At 39.7% G+C, this 14,916-nt stretch overlaps 1 pseudogene; it reads left to right on the forward strand.

Annotated features, from left to right (window-relative positions):
• Positions 1-1,861: 1,861 nt before the first annotated feature.
• LOC141488303 (rho-related GTP-binding protein RhoN pseudogene) lies at positions 1,862-14,322 on the forward strand (annotated as a pseudogene).
• Positions 14,323-14,916: the final 594 nt, after the last annotated feature.

Genomic DNA, 14,916 nt, shown 5'->3' on the forward strand with positions numbered 1-14,916 from the left:
TATGTTGATATTTGATATATTAAAACAAAATTCATCAATAAATTGAAATAAAACAAAATACTGGCTTGAGAAAAAAAATTCCTTATAAAACTGGAATACTTCATTTAGCATCCCTCATCCCTTCTTCCAACACACTAACAATGGCCCCAATTTCCCTACATTCTTTCTGTAACCTGCTCCAATCAGAAAAAGCCCAAGAAGGGTTGAGAACTTAATCCACCAACAATCTCAGGAATGGCCTTGCTTGTTCCTCTATTTCTTGCTTATAGCTTTTAACTTTTATTGTTTTAGGGAGTCCACAGCTCCCTTCTTTCATGTGAGAATTAAAAATGAAATAAATTTTCTCATTTTCATTCAATTCAACAACATTTATTAAGCACCTATTGCATAAAGAACCCTGTAGTAGGGCTCTGTGCAATATGAAAATTTTAGATGACCCATAGTTCTGATTCTTAGGAAACTTACAGACCAGTTGGGGAAGGTGACCCCTATAAATATAGAACTACCTCTGGGTTGACTCTCCCAACTCAAACTAAGCTAATCATTTAGCTTATCCAGAGGCTGGTGACCACGCTATAGAAATTAAAGAAAGACATTAAATTAACCAAAATATCATGAAATAAAGGGAAAAAAAACACTTGAGAAAGTCCTTAGACTCTTAGCACAAGACAATGATGAAATTCAATTGTTTGGAAACATCCATGGGAAAAAAAAAACAGTTGATTCAAATTAGAATGCTTTCAAAGAAGGACAAAATGACTGAAACAAGAGAAGGCAGCAAAATGAGCTCAGGAAATGAGAAAACTGAAAAGAAATAGAAATCTATGAAAACAAAAGTTCCCAATTTGGAGGACAGAAAGAGAGAAATTTTAAGAATTATTGGCCTTCCAACATTGTGAGCTGATCAGCTAAGATGGATGCAATTCCCCAGCAGTTCAGTGGTCAAGGACAATCCTGAGACCTGTTATGGAAAGTGACATCTAAATTCAAAAAGAAAAAAACCCAATGGAATCAGAATGTAAAGTATACAATATTCACTTTTTAAAATTTTCTTTTGTTTTTTTCTTATGATCCCCCCCTTAATTCTAATTCCTCTTTCACAACATGACTAATATGGAAATATGTTAAACACGATTGAACATGTACAATTTATGCCAGATTGTTCACTGTCATGGGGAGGGAGGAGGGAAGGGAGGGTGGTAGAAAAATGCTAACTTGCAAAAGGATGAATGTTGGAAAAAAACCTCCTTTTCGTGTAATTGGAAAAATTAAATTAAATTTAAAAAAAAGAATTTTTATTCTTTCCCCCAAAACTTTATAAAATGTAAAATAACCTGACTATTGTATTTTGGGAAACCACACACATTCATAATAGAACAGAAACATTTTAAAAAGAGGGACATATTGCAAATCAGAATTATTCACAAGATAATGTGTGAAGCACCAAATTTAACTCAACCAGAAGCATCATTAGCTTTTAAGACAATGAAGTTATTCATTGTTCAAAAGGAGATGCTTTTACAAGTAGATCTCATATCAAAACCTATCAATTCAAATTGCAGAAAATATTTTTCTATAAAAGCAAAAAAGTGACAGAGGGGAAAATCGGAAGCTGAATATAATATACTAAAAGTTAGAATTTTGTCCCCAAATTGCCTCCCTAAGTTAAACTTTTCAAGACCAAAGACTACCCCTGCAGAATACACAGACTAAGGAATTCGTGCTTAGGTAGAGAAAAAGTGAGCCAAGAAAACTGAGATAATCAAGGTTTGGAAGTGTCTGGCACTTAGAAGAATTTTAGTAATTATTTCTTTCCTCTCCCTCTTTTAATAGGCAAAATGGGGATAAAGATTCCCGCCGGATGGAGCACAATAGGCTTAGTGTGAAGGATCAGGTGAGACAATGCATGTGAAATCACTTTGGAGATTTCAGAGTCCTAATACACAAGTGAAGGATCCGCACCATTATTACTCAAACTAAACCAATTCCGTAAAGAAGCCCGCTTCTCCCCGCCGCCAATCTCCAGAGTAGAACCTTGAGAGCTGCTCTTGGAAACACTGGGCAACAAGGGTTGTCGTTCCCTGAGAGAACGAACTCCAAAATGACAGATGAGGAAGCAGAAAGCACCATGCCAAGCAGTTTCTGCGGGCTGCTTCCGAGTGCCTCCCCGCTCTCCCCTCCCCCTCCCGCTTAGCATATATGGTACTCCCTTTCCCTCCACTGGCTTGGGAATGGGGCGGGGGGAGGGAGGCTGGGAAGGGTGAAAGGTGGGGGAAGGGAAAATAGATTGTTTTCCACTGATTTATGAAGAAAGGAGAATTAATTTTCTTATTGGTTATGTTTTGTTAGTGTGATTTAATTGTCTTATTACTGAATTCCTACGGATTAACTTGCCCTGTGAATAGCAGCCACAATGATAAATCTGAAGACAAGACCATGATTTGTTTTTTTTTTGTTTTTTTTTTTTTTTGCTTTTGTAAGTTTTGTTGTTGTTTTGTACTAGCAGGTAAGTGTTTCAATAGAGAGAGAGCTGGGTTTGGAGTCCTCAAGTCCTGGATGGGAATCCAGCCTCTGATTTGGCAGCTGGATGACCCTGAGCTAATCATTTTCATTTTCTCAGACTCCAGTTTCCTTACTTGGAAAATGGAAATTATAACAACATCCGATAACACATGTAAAGTGTTTTGCCAGCCTGTTATCATAGCTCTTATTCTGTTACTCCCTGGCGAAGAACCTCAGCATAGCAGGAGACCCCCCAAGTGGACTGCAGCCCTCCTGTTACAAATACAAACTCCTCAGTTCGCCATCTAAAAGCCCTCTACAATCTGTCTCCAACCTACCTTGGAAGCAGTGTTTTGCATAACTTCTTCCATACAAACTGATCTATGATCTGTTCTAGGCATTCTCCTCCATGGTTTTTAAGGCAACCCAATGCTCCATAGTTGAAATGGCCCCCCTCCTTATCTCCACTTTTCAGAAAACTTCTCACCCTTAAAGGTGTCATCTCTCCTGTGAAGTTTTCCCTAATTCCAGAGTGTTTGCTCCCTCTTTAAAAGTTCATGTACAACATTCTCTGTATCTTTCCTTTGTCTGCCCCTCCCCCATTCCATATTATAGTTCTCTGGAACATGCCTACCTATCCCCTGCCCACCTCCAACCCCCTACACCAGAATGTAAGCTTCTTAGGGGAAGGGATTGCTTCTCTTTCTCTCTCTCTCTCTCTCTCTCTCTCTCTCTCTCTCTCTCTCTCTCTCTCTCTCTCTGGTCTTGGAACCCTCAGCAGCTAGCGGTTTCTTCTACATAATAGCTACTTAATGAATATTTGTTGAATTGAATTGGAAAGAAGTGGTGTGGGAGGCTATATGAAAGCATGGAGAAGAAAGAATGCAAGGATTAGGTAGGACTTGTATTGATTTCTTGTATTGATGAGGAGGTGATGGTGAGTCTAACACAGATATTCATTTCAGTTCCTGCATTTTAGTATTTAGATTTTTTTTTTAAATACTACATTCTTCTGGGAGACTTAAGATCTTTAAGTTATTTCTGCACAACTTGTCTTCTGGATACTTTGGCTTACATTGAATTTATGTTATTTTAACATTGTTCCCTTTTGCTTTTCTTCCAAAATTTTCCTCCATTTCAGTATTTTTGTATTCCAGATCTCTTATACTGTCTCAGATGCTCTACTTAGGTGGCACAATGGGTAAGAGCTCTCTTAGAGTCCAAAGGACCTGCTTTCTAGCTGTGTGAATTGGGACAAATCGCTTACTTTCTCTTAACCTCAACTGAAAAATGAAGTTATCATTTGAATTTCAAAAGAGATGACATGCTTAGAGCACTTTGCAAACCTTAAAGCACTTTATATTTGCTAACTATTAATATTATTACTTCTTTGAAGAAATTATCATATATCCATTTTTTCCTACTCTACTGTTTGTATTTTTAAATTCTATGTTTAGTTTTGGGAATTATCTTAAATGAATTCCTAATTTCTTCTTTTAAGAGTTTCATCTTTTTTGAACATTTCGGGAATTTCTTGCCACTGTCCTGTCAAATTCATAAAGCCCATGTGATTCATTCATCAGGTAAAGCTGATTTTTCTTCACATTATAAAAATTGATCAAAGTACTTTACTTCTCTTTGAGGTTTTACTCAGACCTCTTTTTGTCTTTATGACCTAGATTTTTGTCAGTTTATCTGCTTATAGACCACATTTTCTCTTCTTTTTTTTTTGACCTTTCAGCTTTTCTCTTGCATTCCCTATCATCTACCTCTGAGAATTCTCTATTCTACAGCAAATAGAAATATGGCTATTAAACCATATTTAAGGATCTACAGGCCACATATCAGCACTGTCTCTTTTCCATTGTATTTTTATTTGGTCAAATATTTCCCAATTATATTTTAATCTGGTTCCTTCCTCTTTGGGGAGTGTTGCTAGTTAAGATGCCTGCAGGCTGGGTGTTGGAGACCTCTGCTCTGTATATTCTCTTGCCTTTTCCTCCTTTCACTGATGCAAAGACCCCAGAGACTGAGCTTTTGAGTGGCCAATCTCGGCCTCAGCTTCTTCCGGTTTAGTAAATATCAGCATCGGGTACATCCAGGTTCCTGTCCTGAGTAAACTTTAACCTGAATAGTGACCAATCTCAAGGAAGATTTCTAGTCCCTTTTCCATCATTTCATGATTCCATGATTTTGAGTTCCACAATCATCTTCCATCTTTCCCAAGGAATCAAAGCTTTCTCTTCTCCTCCCCCAGAAGTCTTAATTTTTCTTTGCTTCACATGACTCAGAAGAATCTTTTGTGGAATTTGGGGGGTTAGGGCAGAGTCATTTCTGTAGGAGATAATCCATATGGTCAGGTCCTGAGTCACAAACATGCAAGTTGACTTGTCGGTGCCCAGGAATTAGTTTGGAGTAGAAAACTGAATGATGGCTAATCGTTTGAGAACCCCAGTATATCTGGTATAAATCCAAAAGTATTTTATATGGTACTTGGTCCATAGCATTGTATCGTTTGGAAAGAACTGTAATCTATCTAGATCTGGCATGTAATTTTTTTTGTGTGTGTGATTGATGGTAGGGAGGAGGACTGGACCAATTTGTAGAAAACAATTACTTAGCCATCTTCTAGGTTGTTATTGTTCAGTTTTTTCAGTTCTGTCTGACCCCATTTGGAGTTTTCTTGATAAAGATACTGCTTTGTTCATTTTATAGAAAATGAAAAAAACTGAGATAAACAGGATCACAAAACTAATAAGTGTGTGAGGCTGGATTTGAACATGGTCTTCCTAACCCCAGGCCACTTAGCGGCCCATGTAGGTTACATAATCAAAACTGCCTCCTAGTGATGACAAGAATGAATGAGATCTGGGGCCACCTGAACATCAGTTAGTTCCCAAGACACTCTTGTTTTTATCTTTTAGTCCTGCATGGACAACAAACTAGGAAATCTTGGTCTTCCCCTACTCATTGCACTTCATTTCTATGTCTGGATCATCGGTCAATCGCCAATCAGTTACAAGTATTCCTTTAGCCTATGTTAAGTGCCTTGCCCCAAAGTCAGAGAAATCTGAATCAGAGAATGATAATTTTGGAAGGGTCAGCTCTAGTCTGGCCTTCTCCTTTACAGATTAGGAAGAAGACAGACAGTAGAGAGAGGGACTTGCCCAAAACACACACAGGTTATTATCAGCAGAACCATCTTCTAATTCCCAGACATTGTTATAGGATCTCAGAATCCACAGATTTAGAATGGGAAGCTACTTTGGACTTCATCCATTTTACTGAGGGCAAAAGAGTTTAAATGTCTTAGTGTACAGGATCACACAGTTGTATGAGGTATCTGGTGAGGTTCAAACTTAGGTGTCCCTGAGTATAAAAAATAATAATAATAATCAATAGTGTTAAGGTTTGCAAAACATTTTACAAATATCTCATTTGATCCTTACAAGCCTGGGATGTAGGTACTGTTACTATCCTCACTTTACAGCCTAGCAAACTGAGGCAGGAAGAAGGTAAAGTGACTTCCTAGAACCATACAGCTAGGATATGTCTGAGATCTGATTTAATAAAATTTTAAAAGCTAGCTAGCATTTTTCTAGTACCTAGTGCTTTGCAAATATTATCTCATTTGATCTTTATAACAACCCTGAGAGTTAGGTCCTATTGTTATCATTCCCATTTTGTAGTTGAGGAAACTGAGGCAGACAGTTTAAGTGACTTGCCAGGATCACCCAGCTAGCAAGTGTCTGAGGCTAGTGTTAAATTAAGTCTTCTGGTACAAGACCCTGCCTGTATCATAGCTGACTGATTCCTGTCCCTGGTGTCCTTTCCTCCATCCCATCCCCTGCTCCAGCAAATGTGCCCTCTCTGTCCTCTTCAAGTCTCCAAGTTTAGTACTACATCTAGAGTCAGAAGACTTGGGTTCAAGTTCTTACTGCATTAATTAATAAATTCGTGAACCTGAGAAAATGATGAGATTATAGAGTTTAGTTATAAAAGAGACCTTGAAGATGATTTAGTTTAATAGCTTCATTCTACAGATGAGGAAACTGATGTCTGGAAGTATTAATTGATTTGCTTCAGGTCATACAGGTAGCAAGTAACAGAATCCAGATTTGAATCTAGATTCTTCCATTTTAAATCCAGTATTCTTTCCTGTACAAAGTGTCTGTACTTTTCTGAGCCTGTTTCTTTACTTGCAAAATGAGCATGAGAGCAATTGCATTACCCATCCCACAAAATCTGTTTTTTTCAAGGAAAGGACTTTGTAAACTCTATAGTTCTATTAAAACATAAGAGGATGATGAATATCCCAGTAACTCTCACAGGGAGTATTCCTGTGCTATTGCAAAAGACTAAGTTATTTAGGAAGTCTTGAAAGGTGATCATCATAGCCCAGAGTTTGGGTCACTACCAGTCTGGCTTGAATTAAACTTTAGGAAAACATTTTCCTAGATTAAGTCTTACCATGGCATCCATCTAATCTCTGACTCTTGAACAGCAACATGAGCATCACTCTGTATAGACAGTCTCATATGCTCTGTTGGGAAAGGGAAAAGAGAAGCAAGTGGGATGAGACAGGAGGTAAAGAACTCAAAGACCTTTAGAAGGTAGATCTGAATGGAGACTTTAGACACTCTTCTTCCCTACCTTTTTCCCCTCATCCACCATACCAAATTTGAGATGAGGGAATTGAAACTCAGGATAACTTGCCTTAGGTCTTAAAGCAAGTTGCTGGAAGATCTGAGGCTAGAATCCATTAATTCTATCCAGTACTCTTAATGCAGCTGTAGCATAAGGTAGCAGGGATCCCTCAGAGACAAAGCAAAGGACAGGACGTTTCATGTCAAAAGCAGTCACTGCCAAGATTTCCCTCATCAACACAATCCTCATCATGGTAATAGAGGATGAATTCAGCTCTCAAGAGTCCAGTCATTTTGAGAAATCCTTCTATCTACATTGAGAGATAAATGGACAAAGAGATGTCAAATCATCAGGACCTGGTGTGTTTATTTGTGGAAGGATCCTACTTGCTATTTCTATGTAAGAGGGAGGGTAATAGAGACCCTATCTCTGAGACCCTTATTCTGACTCTTATATATGTCCCTAGACCCACACTGTCCTTACTTTGTGCCTCTCCTTGGGAGAATCCATTATCTAATTTACTAGTAAATCCATAACTTACGTTATTCTACGAACCATGTGGAGAAATCTTGCTGGCTTCACTGAAGAGTCTGACCTACTAAGGATGACTTGCATTTAGGGAATGATAGGCAATCGTCCAGTTGGTATTTCATGCTGGATATTCTTCATGACCCTGGAAGAGCTTGTGACTACTTATTTATGGTCTAATTAATGACAATAATCAATCATTGAACCAAGTTATCTTTGTAGTTGCAACTATCATAGAATCTTGTATATTTTAACAACTACACAAGATTCCTAGTTTTTTTTGTTTTTTTTTTAGGTTTTTGCAAGGCAAATGGGGTGAAGTAGCTTGCCCAAGGCCACACAGCTAGGTAATTATTAAGTGACTGAGACCGGATTTGAACCCAGGTACTCCTGACTCCAAGGCCGGTGCTTTATCCACTACACCAACAAGATTCCTTGTTAAAGAAAACCTTTAACACTCTATTTTGTTCTACCAAGCATAAACTGAAGAGGATTTTTTTCCTTCTCTCCAGTCAGCTGTGTGTTGGTGAAGGTGTATAGCAAATTGTTAGCCTGTGCAACTCTTTCATTGTTTCAAGGATACAATTAATTCATTTTTACTCTATTTTTATAGTGATTGTATATGAGAAAGTCAGCACACAGGTCAGTCAGACCTTACTGGTATACTTATTAAATGGCTCCTCTCAGCCTATCTGAAATTCTGGGCTTATTTGCATAAAGGAGGGAAGGACTAAAAATCTTTCACTTCCCAGAATTCAGTAATATTGAAAAAATACCTTTTTTTTCCAACAAATATTCATAGAAGCACTTTTTTTGTAGTAAAAAGCTGTCCAAGAAGGCAACTAGGTGGCACAGTGAATAGAGCACAGGTCCTGGAGTCAAGAGGACCTGAGTTCAAATTTGACATCAGTCACTTAATAATTACCTAGCTCTGTGAACTTGGCCAAGTCACTTAACCCCATTGCCTTGCAAACAAAAACAGCAACAATAACAACAACAAAAGCTGACCCAGGTTCATTGAGTAATGACTAAACAAATTGTGGTTCATTAATGGAATGGAACTTTACTACACCATACAAAAGGATGAATGTGAAGAATTCAGAGTAAAGAAAATTTATATGAACTAATAGACAATGAAGTAAGCAGGACCAAGAAAATGGCACATAAAAACCCTGCATCAATGAAAATAGAAAGGGCAACAAATTGAAACTATTTTGTACAAATAGTTTGGCCCTAGAGAGTTGAGAAAATGTACCTCCTTCTTTGCTAAGATGGGGACTATGAATGTGGAATATTAAATACAGTGGTAGACACAGCTGATCTATGGATTGGTTTTTCTGAATTGCTTCACCCACCCTACTTTCTTTTAAAAGATCTTTATCATATGAGATAGGTCTCTGATTAGGGAAAAGAGAAGGTAGTTAAGATAATTAAAGTAATATAAAAAGAAGATACCAATTAAAAATAAATTTTTTAGGGAAAGAATGTGTGCATAACTCCCCCTTTCCCCCGCTATGTTTCACAATTTAGCCTTAGATGTCCCAAGATAGCATAATGGATAGAGTGAGGGATTTGGAATCAGGAAAGCTCTTCTTTGTGAGTTCAAATTCAGCCTCAGACATTTACTAGCTGGGTGATTCTGGGCAAGTCACTCCACCCTGTTTGCTTCAGTTCTTCACCTGTAAAATGATCTGGAGAAGGAAATGGCAGTATCATTGTCAGGAAAACCCCAAATGGGTCACAAAGACACTACTAAAATGACTAAACAACAGCAATGTCAACTACCCCCAAGATAGTAAATTGAGAAACAGAGGGCAACAGATTACAATGAACCTCAGGGCCTCTAGCCCTGTGTTGGAGGAATGATCATGAGCTCAAGGCCTGGATGCTAAGATAGAGATGATCTCGGACTATGACACGTTATCTGAAACTAATTTAGGACTGAGGAGATAAACTAGCTTATGAGACTCATAGAGAGGTCTGTTTTCTGATCCATGAGAGATCTCTTATGTAAGATCAAGGATCATAGGGAACAATGTGAGAGAAGTCTTAGGAAAATGAAGTATCTAGGATATTAGCTAAAGGCATTCTGGAGAAGGTCAATAGTTTGCCTGGTAAAGGGAACAATTTCACTTTGTCTAATCACTAAGGAGGGTTGCAATAGCAAAGCAAAATATAAAGAAAAAGGACCAAGACCAAAGTTTGCAAATAAGTATGAGGTATAGGGGAACAGAGATCAACTAGAAGACTTGTGCAGTGGAATTAGGGTAAGTAAAGTCCCTAGCTAAAACTGGGACTAGAAGTTGTTCATATAATAAACTTGTCAGAAAACAGAGAACTTGGGACCACCAGGAAAAAATGGCAGATTAAAAAGGAATAACTTTAGAGGATGCCTGGAAGTAATTGATCACTTAATAATTCAGTAATTAGAGTAATTAAAGCTGTTAGCCTGAACCAAAGATTGGAGAAATATATATATATATATACACTCAGAGGTTCCCTCACAACAAGGTTGTTCACTTTATCATTTATATGTGTAGAGCTACAAACAATAAGGTGGGGGAAAGACTATTACTAGAGGAGGCAATGGGAAGGAGACAATCCTGAACCCAGGATCAGGATTTCTGATGAGAGGAATCTCATCACTCTGAATAGTAATGTAACTGGTGCTTATATTGTCTGTCTGATACTCTTTAATTCTATATTTCTGATAAAAAAAATATTGTTTTATCAGCCTCCAATTGAGGTTTGTAAATCTGAATGTTAACCTCTGCCCTCCACAAATCCGTGTATCTCTAGTTATAAATCTGAAGGCAGGCTCTGTCTGTGTAAACAGCCTGGTCCCCCTCTAATTACATCTCTAAGTTTGGGCTTTCAGTTGTGTAAACAGTCAAAGAAAGACCATCCTGAGAAGGCAGGAAACTGGTCTTGTTATCTCTATAAGAAACTGAATAAGTTCTTCTACTTATGCCATTTCGAAAAGGGAGAAATTCCAATGTTTTATATGTCTATATCATATATGATAACATAAACTATCAAGACAGAAGAGTAGGACAGTAGTCCTAATTGGATCTTTGATAACTCTGACATAGAACAGACTTTATGGATAGATTAGAGAATCATAAAGTAATTAATGACATCTTTATGCACTAATGTGTAAACTGATTGGTTGGTGATTTTTTAAAATATTATTTCCTCATTAAGCTCTTGATTGGTATTTTTGACAATACTATCCACCATGAGTTTGGTAAGATCCTAGAGAATAAAACTTTGTGGTTAAAATGAACTTTTTATTATTTTATTTTCAGCCTAAGAAAATTATGGTTAACAATATATATCAGAGTGTGCATGGCAGGAGGCCCCTTTTTCTGTTCTGTTGAGTTGTTCACTTGTGTCTGACTCTTTGTGATTCTGGTTGGGGTTTTGTTGGCAAAAATATTGGAGCAGTTTGCCTATTCCTTCTCAAGCTCATTTTATAGATGAAAAAAAATGAGGCAAGCAGGGAAAAGTGATTTGTCACACAGTTAATAAGGGTCTGAGGTCAGATTTGAATTCTTGAGGGTGAGTCTTCCTCATTGTAGTCCCACCCTGCTCTCTATCCACCATGATCTAGCTGTCCATAAACCAAATCAAAATAATTGCTAGCTGCATATCGATTTAGAAAACTAGCAATTAACTTTGTATTATATTGTATTTTAATTTATTTTATTAAATATTTTCTAATTGCATTTTAATCTAGTTCAGGCTGCATTCTGGAGTTTAGCAAGCTACCTGCAGTCTGGATGGTGAATCTGACACCTCTACTTTAAATCATATAGGTTTTTTTTTTCTATTAACCTGCTATCTAATTGCACTGCTTTCTCATCTTGTATTTTTGAGGATGGTTTTTTAAAAATTAAAACGTAAGATTTCACATGTATCCTATGTAAATTTCATCTTGAGAGTCTGGGTGCCATGATGGATAGAGATCTTAGAACTGGGAAGCTCTAGATGTGTTTATCTTATCAAATCATTTAATCTCTCTATGTCCCAGGCAACTCTCTGAGTATCTCTGAGACTCTAAATTACAAATCATTTACGAATCTACAACAGTATTAGAAATTTCCATGAATGGGATGTTCCCATAATAATAAAATCAAAGGTGTAGGCCAAAAACTAAAAATCCACCATGAGTCCTAGCTCTGTTATCTAGCAAGTTGGTCATCTTTCTCAATTCTGTGTTATTCACAAATATGAAGAGCATGCCCTCTGTACATTCAATTCCCTTATTCCAAGTCATAAACAAAAATGTTAAAAAACAGAAGCAGCTAGAGATCCCTGAGACACTTCATTAAAGACCTCTTTCCCATTTGATATTGAAGATTTAATGACTATTGTTTGGGCTCAACCATTCAACCATTTCTAAATCCACCCAACCGTACTCCAGAAATCATAAGAAAGACCACTTATTTTTTTTAAATTAAAATATTTTTTTCCTTTTTATGGTGAACTTAATGAACATAAAAAAAACTAATGAAAAAGCTTCATTACACATGAAATTGTAAGGTTCTATTATGTACCTCTTTATATTACATTTAGCACAATAGTGATCCTACTATAGTAAACACAAAACTATTCAGTTTATGTTTCTCCTTCTGAACCTCCTTCTGCTCTCTTCATATATACTATATATGCATATAAATATAAATATAAATATATATATATATATATATATATTAAAGATCAAGTCTTCCTATTTTGCCCTGGGTATTTCATTTTCTTTTTCTAATTAATAGTAATTTTTCCCAAAAAGAGTATTTCAGTACAACTTAACAAAAATTGGTATATTAAAGAAAAGTGAGATGTCAGCTATGATAGCTGTGGCAGACTTATTCCTTAATTGAAGTGCTGTGTCTTTCTTCTTCTCTGATGTTGTTTAAACCCAGATGGTAGCCAGTAAGACAGCCACTCACTCACATACCAGGCTATTAATATATTTCCCAAAGCATCAGCATCTTCAAGAAAATCCACAGACATGGAAAGTGATTGGAGAATCAGTGGTGATACTAAAGGAAATAACAGGAGTCGACCTGTGAGAAAGAGTGGCCACTGAATTTCAGTCCAGGCTTGCCTAGCCCTGACACTGAGACAAGAAGTGGTGGTCGGGCCGCTAGGTGGCGCAGTGGATAGAGCACCGGCCCTGGAGTCAGGAGTACCTGAGTTCAAATCCAGCCTCAGACACTTAATAATTACTTAGCTGTGTGGCCTTGGGCAAGCCACTTAGCCCCATTTGCCTTGTACAGAAAACTAAAAAAAAAAAAGTGGTGGTCAAAAGATATGAATAATTATGCAATTTTTGTCACACAATTCCTCGCTTTCCAGAATGTTGATACCTATTCACAAGTCTATTTTCTCATATTCCCTCAAAATTTATTATTTTCCATTTTTGCTATTTTAGTTTGCATTTTTCTAATCAGTGATTTGGAACATTTTTTTCATATGGCTATCAATAGCCTCGGGAACTATCTGTTTATATCCCTAGATAAATGATCATCTGCGTGAAGAAATTATTTAGAATGAAGAATGAGACAGAGAGATAGATATGTACACATGCTGAGGGAATTTGTTTTGCTTAAGGATGGATAGTTATTACGTGAAATATTTTTGTCCAGGGGGAGGAGAGAAAACAGATTTGTCAATTTTTTTTTTTTAAAACAGAGATGTGAGGGAAGTGTTACAGATTTTCAATGTTGAATGCACTTTCGGATGATGTCACCGTGCTACTGGTTTTACTTAACTTTTATTTTGTTACTAGAGACTTCTCATAAAGTGTGTCTGTGATATCGAAACGAGACGCGTCGGCGGGCCGGGAGACGCGGGTGTCGACGGCGGCGGGGCCCGGGGGGGCGCGGCGGGGCCCGGGGGGCGCGGCGGGGCCCGGGGGGCGCGGGGGGCCCCGGGGGGCGCGGGGGGCCCCGGGGGGCGCGGGGGGCCCGGGGGGCGCGGCGCAGACCACGTCGGGGCTGGGCGGCCGCTGCGAGAGCGCGGTGGTGGGGGACGCCCAGCCGGGCAGCTACGCCCCACCGTGTCGGAGGACTACACGGCCCGCTTCGAGATCGCCCAGCGCCGCGTGGAGCTCCGCGCGTGGGACAGCCCAGGCTCCTCCCGCGACCATAACGGCGGACCGGGGCCTGCCCGGACTCTGCTGCTGTCCTTGTCCGCTCTGACATCAGCAGGCCGGGGACGCTGGCAGCGTGCTCGAGAGGTGGCGAGGGCAGACCCAGCAGCTCTGCCCCGGGGCTGAGGGTGGCCGCCCTGGGCGGCTGCAAACTGGACATGAGGACAGACCCAGCCGCCGAGGGCGCCCTCCAGCAGCGGCTCCTCCGCGGCACCCACGGGCGGGGTGGCATCCTTGCCCGGCAGGTGGGGGCTGTGTCTTGCGTGGAAGGCTCCTCCCGGTCACCTGAGCGCGGTGTCCGAGATGTCCATGTGGCCCCCGTGGCCTCCCTTGGACGTGGCCACAGGCAGCTTCCTCGCCGTGACGCCAGGAGAGGCCTACAGAGGTCCCACCAGAGGTGGGCTCAGCTGTCTGGGAGGCCGGACAAGGGGGCCGAGGCTGAGATTCGAAAGGACGGAGCCAAGAGCTGCGGCTTCAAGTGAGGGGATCCTGAGGGGGAGTTCTGGGGAGGGGGTCAAGATCACCCATCCTGATAATCTAGCTTAACCTGGCTCAGGGATGGGGGTGGGTGGGCGGGACTTTAACACCCAACACCTTCTACGGTCCGTGATGCCACTTACTCATAAACTCTGGGAAGGCTGGAAGGGTCCCTGATGATTATATGATCGGGGTCCATGCTACATGGAACCCTAAGGGTGAGCCCAGAGGCAGGTGTGCATGGGTACAAGCCTGTCCATAGAACATAAACACACATGAAAGTGAGGGGGATGAGGAGTGGCCAGATCCTAGGGAGAAGATAACCTTCCTGCACCTCCTCCAATCTTCATATCATGCCCCTGGTGGTCCCGGAGCCACCCTCCCCTCCATCTCCGACCCCCTCATTTGCTTGTGCTGCTGTATTCTCTGACCTCTTAACTACAGGCCATGTGCAATAAATTCAGGACAAAGGATATGTTCCCATCCAGTTTCCTTCCCTTCTGCTTTCTTCCAGCAACAGGAGCTAATAAAACCCATGTCCATGAAAGAAAAACAAAACAAAACAAAACACGTCAATAAAATTTCAAAATAAAAAAATGGAAACC

The sequence above is a fragment of the Macrotis lagotis genome, chromosome 5 (genome assembly GCF_037893015.1).
Source record: "Macrotis lagotis isolate mMagLag1 chromosome 5, bilby.v1.9.chrom.fasta, whole genome shotgun sequence".
In the NCBI taxonomy this organism is placed as follows: Eukaryota; Metazoa; Chordata; class Mammalia; order Peramelemorphia; family Peramelidae; genus Macrotis; species Macrotis lagotis.